Raw genomic sequence first — 17391 nt, forward strand, 5'->3', positions numbered from 1 at the left:
CCTCTTGACAAACACCAAGATGGTGACCTTGGGAAACAAGCTAAAAAAAACAGGTCAACGCCAACAACATAAAAAGAAGCCTACGACACCTGGTATTCCCAGGCGGTCTCCCATCCACGTACTAACAAGGCCTGACTCTTCTTAGCCTCCAACATCAAATGAGATCGGGTGCTTTCAGGGTGATGTGCCCGTAGGCAATCCCTTCAGGCACTTTCAACCCTCTTGACAAACGCCAAGATGGTCACCTTGGGAATCAAGCAACAACTTAAAAAAAAAGCCTATGGCATTGAGAAATCCCAGGCGGTCTCCCATCCAGGTACTAACCAGGTCCCAACCCTGCTTAGCCTCTGAGATCAAATGAGATTGGGCTCTTTCAGGGTGATGCAGCCATAGTAGATTTTTTTCAGGCACGCTCAACCCTCTTGACAAACGCCAAGATGGTCACCTTGGGAAGCAAACAAAAAATCAAGTCAACGTCAACAACATAAAAAGAAGCCTACAGCACCTAGTATTCCCAGGCGGTCTCCCATCCAGGTATTAACAAGGCATGACCCTTTCTAGCCTCTGAGATCAGAGGAGATTGGGTGCTTTCAGGGTGATGTGCCCATAGGCAATCTCTTTGGGCACTCTCATCCCTCTTGAAAAATGCCAAGATAGTCACCCTGGGAAACAAGCGAAAAAAAACAGGTCAACGCCAACAACATGAAAAGAAGAATACGGCACCTGGTATTCCAAGGCCGTCTCCCATTCAAGTACTAACTAGGCCCAACCCTTCTTAGCCTCCGAGATCAGAAGAGATAGGGTGCTTTCAGGGTGATGCTGCTGTAAGCGATCTCTTTAAGCACTCTCTACCCTCTTGACAAATGCCAAGATGATCACTTTGGGAAACAAGCGAAAAAAAACAGGTCAACACCAACAACATAAAAAGAAGCCTGCGGCATCTGGAAAACCCAGGCGGTCTCCCATCCAGGTACAAACCAGGCCCAACCCTGCTTAGCCTCTGAGACCAGACGAGATTGGGTGCTTTAAGGGTGTTGTGGCCGTAGGCAATTTCTTTGCGCACTCTCAACCCTCTTGACAAATGGCAAGATGGTCACCTTGGGAAAAAAGGGAAAAAACACAGGTCAACGCCGACAACATAATGAGAAGCCTACGGCACCTGGTATTCCCAGGCTGTCTCCCGTCCAGGTACTAACCAGGCCCATCGCTGCTTAGCCTCCAAGATCAGATGAGATTGGGCTCTCTCAGGGTGATTTGGCCGTAGGCACTCTCTTTGGGCACTCTGAAGCCTCTTGACAAAGGCCAAGATGCTCACCTTGGGAAAAAAGCTAAAAAAAACAGGTCAAAGCCAACAACATAAAAAGAAGTCTACGGCATCCGGTATTCCCAGGCGATCTCCCAATCAAGACACTAACCAGGCCAGATCCTTCTATGGCACCTGGTCTTCCCAGGCAGTCTCCCATCCAGGTACTAACCAGGCCTGACACTGCTTAGCCTCTGAAATCAGACGAGATCAGGTGCTTTCAGGGTGATGTGGCCGTAAGCATTCTCTTCAAGACACGCCCAACCCTCTTGACAAACGCCAAGATGGTCGCCTTCAGAAACAAGCGAAAAAAACAGGTCAAAGCCAACAACATAAAAAGAAGCCTATGGCACCTGGTATTCCCAGGCGGTCTCCCATACAGGTATTAACCAGGCCGTACACTGCTAGGCCTCTGAGATCAGATGAGATTGTGCGCTTTCAGGGTGATGTGGCCATAGGTGTTCTATTCAGACACTCTCAACCCTCTTGACAAATGCCAAGATGGTCATCTTGGGAAAAAAGTGAAAAAAAAACAGGTCAACGCCAACAACATAGACCCTGGCGGTCTCCCATCTGACCCTGACCCTGACCCTGCTTAGCCTCTGAGATCGGGCGCTTTCAGGGTGATGTGGCCTTAGGCGAACGCTTCGGGACATACTCAAAACTCTTGACAGATGCTAAAATGGTCACCTTGGGAAACAAGCGAAAAAAAAACAGGTCAAAGCCAACAATATAAAAAGATTCCTACGGCACCTGTAATTAGGTACTATCCAGACCGGACCCTGCTTAGCCTCCGAGATCAGATGAGATCGGGCGCTTTCAGGGTGATGTGGCCGTAGGAGATTTCTTCGGGCTCTCTCAGCCCTCTTGACAAACGCCAAGATGGTCACCTTGGGAAACAAGCGGAAAAAAAAAACATGTCAACGCCAACAGCATAAAAACAAGCCTTCGGCACCTGGTATTCCCAGTCGGTCTCCCATCCAGTTACTAATCAGGCCCGACAATGCTTAACCTCCGAGATCAGACAAGATCAGGCACTTTCAGGGTGATTTGGCCGTAGGCACTTTCTTTGGGCACTCTCACCCTCTTGACAAACGCCAAGATGGTCATCTTGGGAAACAAGTGAAAAAAAACAGGTCAACGCCAACAACATAAAAAATAGAATTTTTATATACAGCTTACCTGTAAAATCCTTTTCTTGAGAGTACATCACGGGACACAGGAGCTTCATTACATAGTGGGTTATATAGGCACCTCTGGTGATTGGACACTGGTTAACCCCCAATTAAGGAGAATTCCTCCCCTATATAACCCCTCCCATATGGGAGGCACCTCAGTTTTGTAGCAAAGCAATAGGAAACCACGTAAAACCCAAGAGGGGTGGGAGCCCTGTGTCCCGTGATGTACTCTCAAGAAAAGGATTTTACAGGTAAGCTGTGTATAAAAATCCTATTTTCTTGATCATACATCAGGGGACACAGGAGCTTCATTACATAGTGGGATGTCCCAAAGCAATGCTCAGATTGAGGGGAGGGAGACACAGATCATAATATATAGACCGCCAAGGACCGGAGGACCTAAACTGCAGCCTGCAGTACACTGCGCCCAAAGGCGATATCCTCGTGCCCTCTGACATCCACCTGATAGAATCTGGTGAATATGTGGACTGATGACCAAGTTGCAGCCTTACAGATCTGAGCCAGGGAGGCCTGGTGATGCACTGCCCAAGAAGCACTTACAGCCCTAGTTGAGTGCGCTTTCACTTGAAAAGGAGGGATCTTCCCTTTAACACTATAGGCCTGAGAAATAATCTGTCTAATCCACCATGAGAGAGTGGATTTTGATGCCACCTGACCCTTCCTAGGGCCTTCCGGCAAAATAAATAAGCAATCAGTTTTCCTTATCTGTGCAGTTGCCTGAAGATAGATACTGATTGCCCTTACCACATCCAAAGTGTGCAAAGATTCTTCTTCTGCAGACTGTGGGTCCGGAAAAAAGGATGGTAGGCTTACATCTTGATTCAAATGGAATCCTGAAACCACCTTAGGCAGAAAGGACCTGTTGGGACGCATTACCACCAGGTCCTTATGAATAATTAGATACGGTTCTTTACTGGAGAGAGCTGCTAGTTCTGACACTCTTCTAGCCGTGGATATGGCTACCAAGAAAACCAATTTTTTAGTCAAAAGAACTAACGAAGCCTGATGCAAAGGTTCAAAAGGTTGCCCCTGCAAAGCTGAGAGAACCAAATTCAGATCCCATGGGCATACCGGAGGTTTGACTGGCGGTCTTATCCGCATAGCCCCCTGGATGAAAGCCCGCACCAGGGAATGTAATGCAAGTGGTTTCTAAAAAAACACTGACAAGGCCGAAATATGCACCTTGATAGTGCTTATGGCCTAATTCATTTCTAGGCCTGACTGGAGGAAGGCCAAGATCCTGCTAATGACATACTTTCTAGGATGACATTCCCTGAGTTCACAACAGGAAACATATGCCCTCCAGATTTTGTAGTAAATAAGCCTGGAGGCCGGCTTTCTGGCATTGACCAGAGTAGAAAGGACTGGGCCCGAAAGCCCACGGTCTCTCAGAATGTGGGTCTCAGCAGCCAAACCGTCAAATTCAGACTGTGTAAAGCAGCATGGTAAATTGGACCCTGTGAGAGCAGATCTGGCCGGAGAGGGAGGATCCACGGCCTGCCTACTGCCAACTTCATGATCTCTGCGTACCACGGTCGCCTGGGCCAAGCCGGGTCTACCAAAAGAAGCGACTTTGTTTCCCTCTAGACTCTTCCCAGGAACCGCGACAGAAGCGGGCACGGGGGGAAGGCATAAATCAAATTGTACTGATCCCAGGGAACTGTCAGAGCATCCGACCCCTGAGCGAGTGTATCTCTTGTCCTTGACACAAATTTGTCCAGTTTTCTGTTGAACCTGGACGCAAACAGATCTACGTCTGGAGTACCCCACCTGCGACATATGTTCCAAAACACGTCGAGGTGCAGAGCCCATTCTCCTAGGCACAACTGTTGGCGGCGCAGAAAATCTGTCTGCCAATTTTCCACTCCTGGAATGAAGACTGCAGAAAGGCATGGAACATGCCTTTCTGCCCAGACAAGTATACGATTCACCTCTTTTTGCGCAACCAGACTTCTGGTACCGCCCTGGTGATTGATATAGGCCACTGCTGTGGCATTGTCGGACTGAACCCGAACAGGTCTGAAAGACCAGTTTATGAGAGCCATATAAACTGCCCGGATCTCCAAGACATTTATGGGCAATAGCTTCTCGATCGCAGACCATTTCCACTGCGAGCACGTCTCCTCCAACACTGCTCCCCAGCCTGTCAGGCTGCCATTTGTCATAATAATCTTCCATGGAAGAGGAAGAAAAGTTTTGCCTTTCAGCAAATTCTCGGTTTGTAACGAGACTCTTAGACTCGTTAGACGAGACTCTTGCGTGTCCCTGGGGATAGACGCATAGGAAGATCCAAGGACTGGGGCTTCCTGTTTCAAGCCGCAAGGATGAATCTTTGCAGAGGCCTTGAGTGGAACTGGGCGAATGGAACGGCCTCGAAGGAGGCGACCATTTTCCCAAAGAGTCTCATGCACAACCGAATGGGGGAAGATCTTCTGCCCAGAATTAGACGCACCAGATCCCCAATGGCCAAGGCTTTTGGCCTTGGTAGAAACACCTTGCCCTGAGCAGTGTCGATAACCATACCCAGGTATTCCAACCTGGTAGCAGGCTGTAGGGACGACTTTTCTAGGTTTATAATCCAACCTAGGCGTTCCAGCTGTTCTAGCGTTCTGGTAACACTGTGGTTCAGGAGCGCTACTGTTTTCTCTATGAGAAGCAAATCGTCTAGATAAGCCATGACGGCTATACCCTGAGCTCTTAGGTTTGCTAAGAGAGGGTCCAGAATCTTTGTGAAGACTCGAGGGGCCGTAGCTAGCCCGAACGGCAAGGCCACAAATTGAAAATGGCGCCGCTCTACCGGAAACCTTAGATTCTTTTGGTGTGCGGGAAAAATTGGCACATGGAGATATGCATCCTTGATGTCTATTGATGCCATAAACTCTCCCCCTTGCAGGGAAGAGACCACAGTGCGAATTGACTGTATTCAGAAGGACCGGATGCGTAAAAAACGGTTCAGATCCTTCAGATCCAGGATAGGTCTGACACTTCCATTTGGCTTTGGAACGGTGAAGAGATTCGAGTAAAACCCTGAACCCTGTTCTTTTGGGTCCACTTCTACTATCACCCCCTGGGATAGTAAGTGATCTAAGGCCAGAAATAGCGGTCTTTGCTTTACTGGGTCCCTGGGGATCCTTGACCTTAGAAAGCGAGAAGGTGGAATCTCCTGAAACTCCAGCTTGTAGCCCAGAGATACCGAAGAGACCACCCACTCATCCCGGATCTCTTCCCGCCAGGCTTCTGCAAACTGCAAGAGCCTTCCCCCCACTTGGCCGAGCGGGGGCGCTCCTTCACAAGGAAGCTTTCGGGCTCTGCTTGGCAGGCTTTCGCCCTCAGGATTTCTTCTGCCCCTGGGCCCGGCCTTGAGCCTTTCCTGTAGAGGGGGGTTGAGAAGGCCGTCGCCACTGCTTAGAGCTTGATGCTCCGGGAGAGAGAGAACGCCTAAATGATGGACGTTTGCTCCTTTTGACTGGAAGGAGAGTAGATTTACCCCCTGAAATTTTTTGGACGAATTTGTCTAATTCTTCTACAAACAAACGTTCCCCTTTAAACGGGAACCCAATCAAATGCTTCTTGCATGATAGCTCAGCTTGCCCAATTCTTTAGCCATAGGGCCCTTCGCATGTGTACCAACAGGAGAGACAAACGAGATGCTTGTTGGACAGAATCCGAAATCGCATCAATCAGGAAACACAGAATTTGAGGTATTTCTGCATAATTCTCCACTTCCTCACTGGGAAGGAGGCCAAGCATCTGCTTAACCTGTTCCTTGAGGAACTGACACAACTCCACAGCTGCGACTGTAAGTTGCACTACAGTGCCAGTCATGGAAAAGGAGGCTTTTTTTTTTTTGTAAAATCTTTATTTTGAGATATTTTGACATTGAAACACACTTAAGTATACATTAGACAGGTGTGTCAGGACCAAACAAAGAACAAATAAACTGTAGGAAACAATGACACCCATAAAAACTGACCCAGTGGCCAAGAGTTGGCGGCTCAAACCAGACACATGAATTAGGCAAACGGGTGGAGATGAACGTCTGGAGTGTCTTCTAGCTCATACACATCAAGTCCGGCCTCCGTGGGCTAGGGCCCCGCTCCAAGGTGCCTCTGAGCGGAAAGGAGAGGACGGGCCGGAGCCCAGTCCCCCACCTCCCGTCATACAAAAGGCCGGGGAGGCATGGGACCACCCCCAGGGGCCGCCCAGGAGAGGGGGGCACAATCACCTCCAGCAAACTCTCCCGAGCGTCCCCCGGGGGTAGGACAGGCCCACAGCAACCCCCCCGCCCAGGAGGGACGTCCCAGCATGGACCCCTCCGGACAGAGGGATTCCCCCCGTCAGCCAAACAAAGTGGCCGCAGGGCCAGCCAGCCCACAGGAAGCCTAACGCACCACCACAGCTCAATACCACGTAGGTCAATAAAAGGCAACATCTTATAGTGTGGAATACAGAGAAAGAAGGTAAAAAAGAACAGTAGGAAGGGTGAGAGAGAGGCAAGAAGGGGTAGAGAGGGGATTGGGGGATAGGGTAAGGGAGGAGGGTGGAGCCTACTTGACATCCCTGCGAAGTGCAGCGGTCCAGCACCAGGCGAGTCTCAGCAGCAAAGTCGTCTCTCCGTCCATGGGGCAAGAAGGTGAAAAACAGCCACTAGGTGGGAACATCATTGTGTGTGCGGGATCTCAAAGAGGGTTCCGCTAGCTCCAGTAGAGCCAAGTCCAGACTGGAGGTAGCGTATATAGTTTCGGACATGTAGACTGTCCATGATTGCCATATGCTGTCACACTTAGCCCGTGTACCCCTACAGGTTGCCACCCAATATTCCGCTTCTCTGATGTCATTCACTTTTTTGACCCAGTCCTCCACTGTGGGAGTCCTAGTTTGTTTCCAGTAAATCGGTATAAGACGTCTGGCCGCGTTCAACAGATGCGGCAGAGGGCTTTTTTTGTATCTACCAATCGGGATCGGAGGAATGTGCAAAAGATAGTTGGCCGGAGACAGTGGCACATCAAGATGCAAAACTGCCTCTATGCGGGATCGGATGTCCTCCCAGAATGGCTTGATTCGTGGGCAATCCCACCAAATATGAAGGAGGGTGCCCAATTGGCCACATTCCCTCCAGCACCGGTCCGATACCGAAGGGTAGATACGTGCTAAGTCTGCCGGCACTCTGTACCAGCGAGACAGTACTTTAAAATTAGTTTCTTGGGTTTTGGACTCCATGGAGCTAGCGTACGTGAGTTTGTAGAGGTGGGACAGTTGGGCCGCGGAAAAGTCAAGTTGTAGCTCCCTCTCCCAGACCCGTATGTATGTCGGTCTAGCGACCTCGGTAACACAGCCCAGCAAGTGATATAATTCGGAGATCAGGTGGGGAGTGGGTTCATCTGCTACAAAAAAACGCTCAAATGGTGTAAGGAGCGCTTCGTCCCTGATTAAGTGGCCATGGGCTTCAAAAAAGTGGTGCAATTGCCTGTATCGCCAAAAATTCATAGCTGTCTGCGCATGCCCGGTCTGCAGGGATTCATAGCTGACCATTTGGCCACCGCTGAGAAACTGTCCACAACTGGCATTCCCGTCAGCTGCCCAGGGGACAAAAAAGGCCCTCCGCTCCCCTGGCGGGAACCATAGGAACCCTCCCAGCGGGGCAAGCGGAGAAACAGGGGGGGATAGGCCCAGCGTCTTGTTCAGTTTGTCCCAAATCAAAAGAGACTGTACAGTGAGCGGGGAGACATCCACCGATAACCCCCTATATTCCGGGGACAACCAGGGCGCATAAGCCAAATCTCTCCCAGCTAGCCATTTTTCCAGAGAGACCCACACTTTTGACTTAGTATGAAATTTCCAATTAAGTATCCTCTGTAGAACAATAGCCCTGTGGTACCTCTGGATATCCGGAACCCCCAGACCCCCCGTCAGCTTCGAGCGTTTCAGCAAGGCCATGGCTATTCTAGGTTTCTTTGTGTTCCACACAAATGTCGACAGAATGCTATTCAATTGGGTAAAAAACAGTTTAGGGAGGGAGATGGGTATCATTTGTAAAAAGAATAATACTCGGGGCAGGATATTCATTTTAATAATATTAATGCGGCCGAACCACGTAAAAGCGGTTTTGGTCCACTGCAACAAATCCGCCTTGATCGCATGTAATAAGGGGGGGAAATTAGCGGCATATAAGGCATCAAAGCAGTTGGTCAACTGGATGCCCAGGTATTTAATAGAAGACGTGGCCCAGGTAAAGGGGAATGCTAATTGCAGGTGGTCCGCTTGAGGCGGGGCGAGGTGAATAGGCAAAATCTCCGATTTGGAAAGGTTTATCTTGAAATTGGATAACTCACCAAAAGTCCTCAGCTCCTTCAACAGAACCGGCAACTAGATCAGGGGTTCAGAGAGATAAAGGAGCACATCGTCCGCATACGCCGACAGTTTGTGCTCCGTCATCCCAACCTTCAGGCCTCTAATGTCTGCGTTCGCCCTCACCCTGCAGAGCAGTGGTTCCAGTACCAAGGCAAAAAGGAGAGGAGACAGTGGACACCCCTGTCTCGTGCCGTTTCGAATCGGGAACCGGGAGGAAAGCACCCCATTCACCTTCACCTGTGCACACGGAGTGGAGTACAAGGCCATAATCGAGGACATCATACGCGTCCCCAACCCCTGAGCCTCCAGTACCGCCCATAAGTACCCCCAGTCGACGCGGTCAAACGCCTTTTCGGCATCCGTCGAAAGGACGATACAAGGTTTAGGATCAGGACTGTTACGTGCCCAATGAATGAGTTGGATTGCCCTGATGGAGTTATCTCTCGCCTCCCTGCCACGAATAAACCCTGCTTGGTCTGGGTGGATAATTTGGGGCATAAGACTCCCAAGTCTGTTTGCCAGGACTTTTGCTAGAATCTTAATATCGACGTTAAGAAGGGAAATCGGTCGATAGCTCTGGGGGACGGTAGGATCTTTGCCCTCTTTTGGCAGCACCGTAATGTGTGCCAACAGTGCTTCGGTTGGGATAGGCTTCCCCTCCGCGATGGAATTAAAGTAGGTGCACATATGTGGCGTTAAGAGGGGCAGGAAGATCTTATAGTAGGAACCCGAAAAACCATCCGATCCCGGGCTCTTGCCCTTGGGCAGGGATTTCACCGTTAGCACAATTTCCTCCGGCGAAATCGGCCACTCCAAGTCGACGCATTGTTCCGCCGTAAGTGTAGGGACTCTCGCCGACGCTAAAAATTCTTGAATGGCAGCAGACTTGGGAGGCTGAGCGTGTGCGGGCGAGGCCGGGGAAAGGTTATAAAGTTGGGCGTAAAATTCCTGGGACCCCGAGGCAATCTTGTTGGATTGGACCCAAACGGCACCCGAGGGGGAACGGAGCTTCTGTACATAAGCTTGAGCATGTTTCTTGCGAAGGGCCCTGGCCAGCATACGGCCGCATTTGTTTCCATGTTCATAGTACCTGTGTGAAAGATGCCTGGCTTGCCTACACGTGTGGCGATCTAATAAACGTAAAAACAGGTCACGCAATTCAAAAAGCTTCTGCTTAGCCTCTGGGCTCCCCCCCTGCTTATGGGAGAGTTCTGCCGCCTGTAAGGCGGCCAGAACCCTGTTGAAATCCTCTTGACGTGCTTTCTTGATTTGGGAACCCAATGATATCAGTTCCCCTCTAATCACGGCTTTGTGCCCCTCCCAAAGCACACCCGCACTTATCTCATCCGAGGCGTTTTCCCTAAAATAGTGGGAGATGGTCTCCGACACCTTGGCAACCGCAGCAGAGTCATCCAAGAGATTTTCGTTCAGTCTCCACGTCCAGGCCCTGTGGGGACCAGATGGTAATTGAATGGTCACGCCAACCGGTGCATGGTCCGAAAGGGTGATGCTGCCAATGGATGCCGTCTGCAGAAGCTCAAGCGTGGGACGGTCAACATAGACATGGTCTATGCGCGTGTATACGTCATGGACGGACGAGTAATAGCTAAAGTCTCGTCCCGAGGGATGCAAAATCCTCCAGATATCAAGTAAAAGGTGTGCCTGCAGTGATTTGCGAAAGTGTTTGAAAAAGGCATGGGAGTGTGAGGGTCGGGTGCTCGAAGTGTCGAGCAGATGGTCCGGGCAGACATTAAAGTCCCCGCCTAAAATTAAATACCCGGCTTTAAAGTCTGTCAATAGGTCAAGGGTAGCGTCCAGGAAGGTAAGCTGATCAGAGTTGGGGGCGTATAAGGAGGCGAATGTGTACATACACCCAGCTATGGTGCCCTTTAGGAAAAAAATCAGCCCTGAGGGTCAATTTTGCTATCCACTGGCTGAAAAGGGCACGTCTTATGGAACGCTATGGCAGTCCCTCTGGACTTGGCCTTAGGAGATGTACTGTGAAACCACTGATTAAACATATGGGTGGGCAACCTGGGTAGGGAATGGCTGGTGAAATGTGTTTCCTGCAGGAAGACCACTTGGGCCTTCAACTTTTTAAGTTCCCACCACAATTTGTTCCTCTTCCCCGGAGAGCAGAGACCCCGTAAATTGTAGGAAATTACCTGGTGTGTAGACATGGGAGAGTTGGAGGGTGGAGGACTGGGCAAGCGTCCCAACCCGCCTGGTGTAAGGACCGCAGCAACAGCAGGCTCCTAGGAAAAGGGGGGAGTGAAAAAAGAGGGAGAAGATAAGGGGAGAGATAGGGAGATAAAAAACACAAAAAAATAGTACAAAAATACCAACAACATAAAAACAAAACAGCTACATCAAAATTAGACAATGCAGCAGTTTGGGGGGAGATGGGACCCACCCCACTATCCGGGGGGGCTCCTAGCCCCCTCCTAAAGTCCCAACAGGGAACTAAACCCATGGATGGATGGCCTATGTGGGGAACGTAAACCAAAACAAGGGGGAAAAGGAAGGTCCCCGCCCCGCCCACCACATCTGAGAGCAGAATAGCCTCAATTCGGGAGAAAAACCGATCCAAAAAAGCAACAAAAGTAAAAAATAAAAGAGGAGGAAAAAAGGGGTGAAGCCCAGTGTGGGCTGATTGCATTCGGGGACGTGGAGTCTGGCCGATCCCTGGCAGAGGCCCCCCCGCCACGGTAGCCGCACAGCAAACTGCAGACCGCGGAGGGGGGGGGTCACGGAGGTAGCTACGATGGCAAAAGAAAAGGGGGAAATAAAAACAGAAACCAAAACACATTAAAAAAAAAACCCTCCCCCCACCCCTGGTGCCCCGCAAAGGGAAGAAAAAGGGGGCGCCGTGGCAGACCACCTTCCAACATTGGGAATGTAAACATTCTCCGCCCTGTAGGCCTAATCTGATAGTCAAACAGTAACAAGGGCTGGAGAGAAGTCACCAAAAATTCTTGCGGCCACGGCAGCCACAGTCTTCGGCCGCATAGGGCACATCCAGGTCCCTGGAACACCCGGGGGGGGGGGTACAGGGTCAAAACATCCCATTTACAATTCCCGTGGGGGGAGGCCCAGACACCAGCAATCATAGTAGAAAAAGTCCGCAATCAGCCGTCTATCACACAGCCCAGGCTCGGTATCAGTCTCGGGTGGTAGAAGGAACCACTGAAGAGTTGCGGGTTGAACTATGTCTGTCCCTCCGTCGATGCTTGCGTGTGACTGTAGACCATCTGTGAGGAAGGGGGGGGACAAGCAAGTCGCTCGGGGGTCCTCTACAATCCAGAAAGTCCACGGGATTCAGCCCCAGAGAGGATAGAAAATGTGGAAGATCGTCTTTTGTGCGCAGGGTCACCTGCCTGCCATCCTTAAGCACATGCAGAGAGAAGGGGAAGCCCCAGCGGTAGGACAGTCCTGCAGCTTGGAGCACAGAAAGGAGCGGGCGAAGGGCTGTCCGCCGCATGAGGGTGCACCGCGAGAGATCCTGATAGAAAGTCAGTCGAGCACCATCAAAATCATAAAAGGGCTTACCCCGCACTTTTTTCATAATCCGGTCCTTGATAGTATATTTGTGAAGTTTACAGATTATATCCCTGGGATTGTCAGCGTCTTGAGACGGGGGGCGCAGTGCTCTGTGGGCTCGGTCTATTTCAATAGGAGCAGTGGCTGGGACTCCCAATATGTCCCTAAAGATATCAGTCAGAGTGGGGACAATATCCCTGGGTCCAGTAGCCTCCGGGAGCCCCCTGATCCTGATATTGGCCCTCCTGCTGCGGTTTTCAACATCATCCAATTGCCCCAGCAGTACCTCAAGCTGATGGTCTTGTGTTTGGCACCTAGATTGCAGCAGAGCAATAGCGGGGAGAGTCTCCTCTAGTTTTTCCTCCAGGGCCTCCACTCTGTGACCCAGATGTGTAGTATCAGCTTTAAGCTGGGCAATATCAGCGGTGAAAGCCTTCTCCACTCTGCTAGTGAACTTTTCTAGGTCCTCTCTGGTGGGGAGAGACATAATATGGCGGCGTATTGTGTCATCTCCCATGAGGTCTGAGACCTCTGAGCGGCCATCCAGGGACCCGGGGGATGCAGGGGGGGCCGAATCGCTTACCGATCCTGGGGAGGGCACCGGAGAAGCCAGGGGAGACGGTCCGGTTGACTGGGAAGGCGTCGCTGTAGCAGGCTGTGAGGATTTCCCAGCTTTCTGAAGTTTCCCGGTCGATATTGGGTCCATCGCGGCCCTGTCTGTGGGGGCCCGGGAAGAACTGATCCAGCTGTCCCTGCCGCTTCTTGTTACCCTGCGGCGGTCGGTAAGACTGCCGGGATCGTTGGGACATTGAGCCCGGTGATGTGGATCGGATTTCCCGCTGAGGGCAGCTGATATGTGCGGCGATGGAGCGGAGCTGAGGTGAAGCACTTCCTCACTCCTCCATGGTCAGGACACGCCCCCCCAAAAGGAGGCTTTTAATAATGTTTCCAGCTTCTTATCAGTTGGATCTTTAAATACCTGAGCATTAGCCAAAGGACAGGTCAGATTTCTATTCACGCAAGAAACAGCCGCATCGACAGATGGGACCCCCCATTTCTTGGTGAAACTTTCCTCCAGAGGATAAAGCATAGAAAACCTTTTAGGAGGAGCAAACAGTTTATCGGGATGTCCCCAATCCTCATACAACAATTTATCCATTAAGGGATTAATTGGAAAGGAAAAGGCAGGTTGTGGGATTTTCCTGACTCCCAGGGAAGAAACAGAGGACGTAGCGATCTCAGCAGCAGGCATTCTGAATGTGGTACGCACCAATTCAGTATAATACTGCACCTGTTTTCTGAGCGCCTGGGAGGAGGGGACTCTCTCCTCTTCCTCTGATTCATCCGACTGCTCAAGATACCTGTCCCAAGATAGGGATCTCTCCTCATTGTCAGAAGTGTCATCTGAAAGAGGAATCTCAGCAGAGGGAGGGGATCTACCCCTTTTCCTGCTTTCTTTCAGGGAAGCTGAAATAAAATTCATGATTCTCCCTTCAAAACCTTCCAATGTAGCCCTAAGGGAGTCCTCAGTGATGTATACCGGGGCTGAAATATCAGGAGAGGCTGCAAATCCTGACAGGGGCACTGACTCATCCTGTGAGGCTGACTCCAGTCTTGCAGGGGGGGGATGGTAACCTACAGGCATTTTTAGAACCCCTAGACCTAGGCGGTGACTTACCAGTGTCCTTGTTATCTCCCCCTGAGACCCTCTTACAAGGAGACATAGTCCTAAGCTACAAAGCAGAGGTACTAGTACAAAGTGCAATCACTGTTGTGCTTAAAGTCTCACAATAAATATATATGCTTAAACTGCACAACCTGATGCTGAGTAGGTTTGTCTTAGGTTTGCCTGGATCCAATCCCTTGGGATGCTTACTGCCCACAGCTCCTGTGTCTCCACTTACAGCCCCCTGACGCTCTGGGCTGTAAAACTGCGCAGTACAGCGCCGTGCACACCGAACGACACGGCTCGCAAACACACTCCCGCCTCCTCCATTAGCACGGAAGCGTGCTTGGTGTGCGTGCACGAGGACTGCCGGTATCCAGGGGGGAAGGGAATTGCCATCGGAGCTGTCTGGGACCCCCAGACTACGTATTACATTCATTGTGGCTGAGATTGCAGTGGAGACATGAGTCATCTGGGAGAACCAGGCTTCACTGAGCGTGTGTATCTGAAAGGCATGTAAGTATGCATCAGGCTGCTCTTACTCCCCCTAGTGGTGGAAACCAAGTAAGACATACAACAATACAATGAAGAAATCCATAATATAATTTATACAGGATTAACTTCCCTTACCTGTCCTCGCCGCAGGAATTGCTGAAAACAGACAGATTCCAGCCTTCACCCATCACGGCGGGCAGAGTTGTGCCAACCTTCAGGTTTTTTTTGGGGTTCCTTCTCAGAAGAACCTCCTACCTGGACCTTGTAAAAGACTCTGCCAGAAACTTTTGTGCCACTATGTAAATAGTACAGTAAGTCTGGTTTTCCCAGAGCCCAGTCTTCCAATAGGAGAGGACTTACAGGCAAAACCTCGTTTCTTCAGATGACGAGGCCCGGGTACCATATCATCTTGGGAGTCAAAATATCGGCCCGAGATATGGATCCGGTTTGTTGTAGCCCCTAGGCCCCCGCAGGGACCTGCACAGAACTTTCTTCATAGCACATGTTTTACGTGACCAACCACCACTGGCAAAGGGAAAAATTAGGTGCCTCCCATATGGGAGGGGTTATATAGGGAAGGAATTCTCCTTAATTGGGGGTTAACCAGTGTCCCATCACCAGAGGTGCCTATATAACCCATTATGTAATGATCCTGTGTCCCGTGATGTATGTTAAAGAAATAAGCATACGGCACCTGGTATTCCCAGTCGGTCTTCCATCCAGTTACTAATCAGGCCCGACAATGCTTAACCTCCGAGATCAGACAAGATCGGGCACTTTCAAGGGGATGGGGCCATAGGCGATCTCTTTGGGCACTCTCAACCATCTTGACAAACGCCAACATGGTGATCTTGGGAAACAAGCTAAAAAAACCAAGTCAATGCCAACATTGGAGGCTAAGCAGGGTTGGGCAATCAGTTTACTTGCCTGAAATAGGCATCTCAGAACTGCCATCTGGCTGCTTCCCGGGTTTCCAACTCCTTCAACTAATCCCAGGAGACAATACTTCGCCTCCATCCTGGTGGAGGTTCCAAACACCCGATCAATGGTTCCTGTCACCTCCGTCCAGTAGCAGATCAACTTCGGGCATCTCCAAAACATGTGCATCATGTCTCCCCCCATGTTCCCGCACCGGGGGCAACTTGCGTCCGGCCGTTCGGCCAAATTGAAAAAGTTTACGAGGAGCATAATAAGTTCTATATAATAAGAACAGATGTGACATCCTCTGAGAGGAGAGCCACAATTGACCACAGGCAGTATTCCTGTGGCCAATTATAGCTCAAGGGGGTTTAGTACACACCCCACACTATATAAGGCAGCCAGCGCAGCGGCCTTGTATAGTGTGTTGCGGCGGTCAGGGAAAGAGGACGATAGGCAGGGACAGTGTCTTTACTGCTTGGGAACCTAGCACTGTTACAGTGGGTGTTATGTGCCTCCTGCACAGTACACACCTGAAGCTACCCTTTATTACTGGTGTTCAATTTTTGCAATACAGGCATCGGCAGTGCAGAAGTTAGAGTGGGTGTTGTGTGCCTCCTGCACAGTATACACCTGAAGATACCCCTTATTGCTGGTGTTCTGTTTCTGTAATGCAGGAACCTAGCACTGTTACAGTGGGTGTTGTGTGCCTCCCACGCTTGTCCTTATTTTCGGCAGCTGGACGTGTTGAGCCACATCATGGCTTGGTCGGATGTGAAAGACCAAGCCCTCCTAATGCTCCTCATCCTCTCTCACCCAGGCTCAGGGTACTAGCCTGTGTTCTGTATACACTAGGCTTTCTTCTGTATACCCTATCCTCTCTTTATACTCTAGCCTGTCGTTTATGTACACTAGACTCTTTGTTTACCTCATAAATGGCAGTGTATATAGAAGGAAGGCTAGTTTATACAGAGAGGCTAAGGTATACAGAAGGTAGGCTAGAGAATAAAGAAGACAGGCTAGTGTATACAGGACACATGCTAATGTATAGAGAAAACAGGCTTGGTTATAGAGAGAGACTGAGACTATTATATTCAGAAGAAAAGCTAGTGTATAGAGAGAGGCAGGCTGGGGTATACAGAGAGGCTAGTGAATACAGATAGGGTGATGTGTACAGAAATGCTAGTGTATACTGAGAGGCTAGAGTATACAGTTATTCTGGGGTATACAGAGAGGCTAGTTTAAAGAGAGGCTAGTGTATACAGAATACAGACTCGTGTATGCAGATAGGCTTGAGTATACAGAGATGCTAGAGTAAACAGTGAGGCTGGGGTACACAGAAAGGCTAGTTTAAAGAGAGGCTAGTATATACAAAGATGTTAGTGTATAGAGAGAGTTGAGTGTATACAGATAGGACAGTGCATATAGAGAGACTAGTGTATACAGAAGACAGGCTTGGGTATACATCCAAGCTGACAGTGTATACAGAAGCCTGGGTAGTGTATACAGAGAATCTAGTGGATACAGAAGACAGGCTGGTGTATTCTAGCTAGTTTTTAAAGTCTAGTGTATACAGAAGACAGGCTGTGGTATACAGAGGGTTTAGTGTATTCAGAGAGTCTGGTGTATAGAGATGCAAGGGTGTACAGAGAAGCTAGTATATATAGAAGACTACAGCATACAGAAGAAAGGCTAGTGAATACAGAATAAAGGCTGGCTTCTACGGAGAGGCTAGTGTATGCAGAACACTATCTAGGGTATAAAGAGAGGCTAGATTATACAGAGAGGCTAGTGCATACAGTGAAGCTATTTTATATAGAAGCCTGGTTAGTGTATACAGAGAAGCTAGTGTGTACAGAAGAAAGGCTAAACAGGCTATAAAGAGAGACAAGTGTTTACAGAGGACAGTTTGGGGTATA

The 17391-nt window shown here is 49.9% G+C and overlaps 5 pseudogenes; all 5 read right to left on the reverse strand.

The window, feature by feature from the left end:
* Positions 1-77: 77 nt before the first annotated feature.
* Positions 78-196, reverse strand: LOC143999446 (5S ribosomal RNA; annotated as a pseudogene).
* Positions 197-1147: 951 nt separating this feature from the next.
* On the reverse strand, positions 1148-1266 carry LOC144000027 (5S ribosomal RNA; annotated as a pseudogene).
* Positions 1267-1426: 160 nt separating this feature from the next.
* On the reverse strand, positions 1427-1545 carry LOC143998567 (5S ribosomal RNA; annotated as a pseudogene).
* A 701-nt stretch (positions 1546-2246) lies between these two features.
* On the reverse strand, positions 2247-2365 carry LOC143998626 (5S ribosomal RNA; annotated as a pseudogene).
* A 12871-nt stretch (positions 2366-15236) lies between these two features.
* Positions 15237-15355, reverse strand: LOC143999215 (5S ribosomal RNA; annotated as a pseudogene).
* Positions 15356-17391: the final 2036 nt, after the last annotated feature.

Source organism: Lithobates pipiens, unplaced genomic scaffold (genome assembly GCF_037356315.1).
Source record: "Lithobates pipiens isolate NorthernLeopardFrog02 unplaced genomic scaffold, aLitPip1_a1.2 Scaffold_19, whole genome shotgun sequence".
Lineage (NCBI taxonomy): Eukaryota > Metazoa > Chordata > Amphibia > Anura > Ranidae > Lithobates > Lithobates pipiens.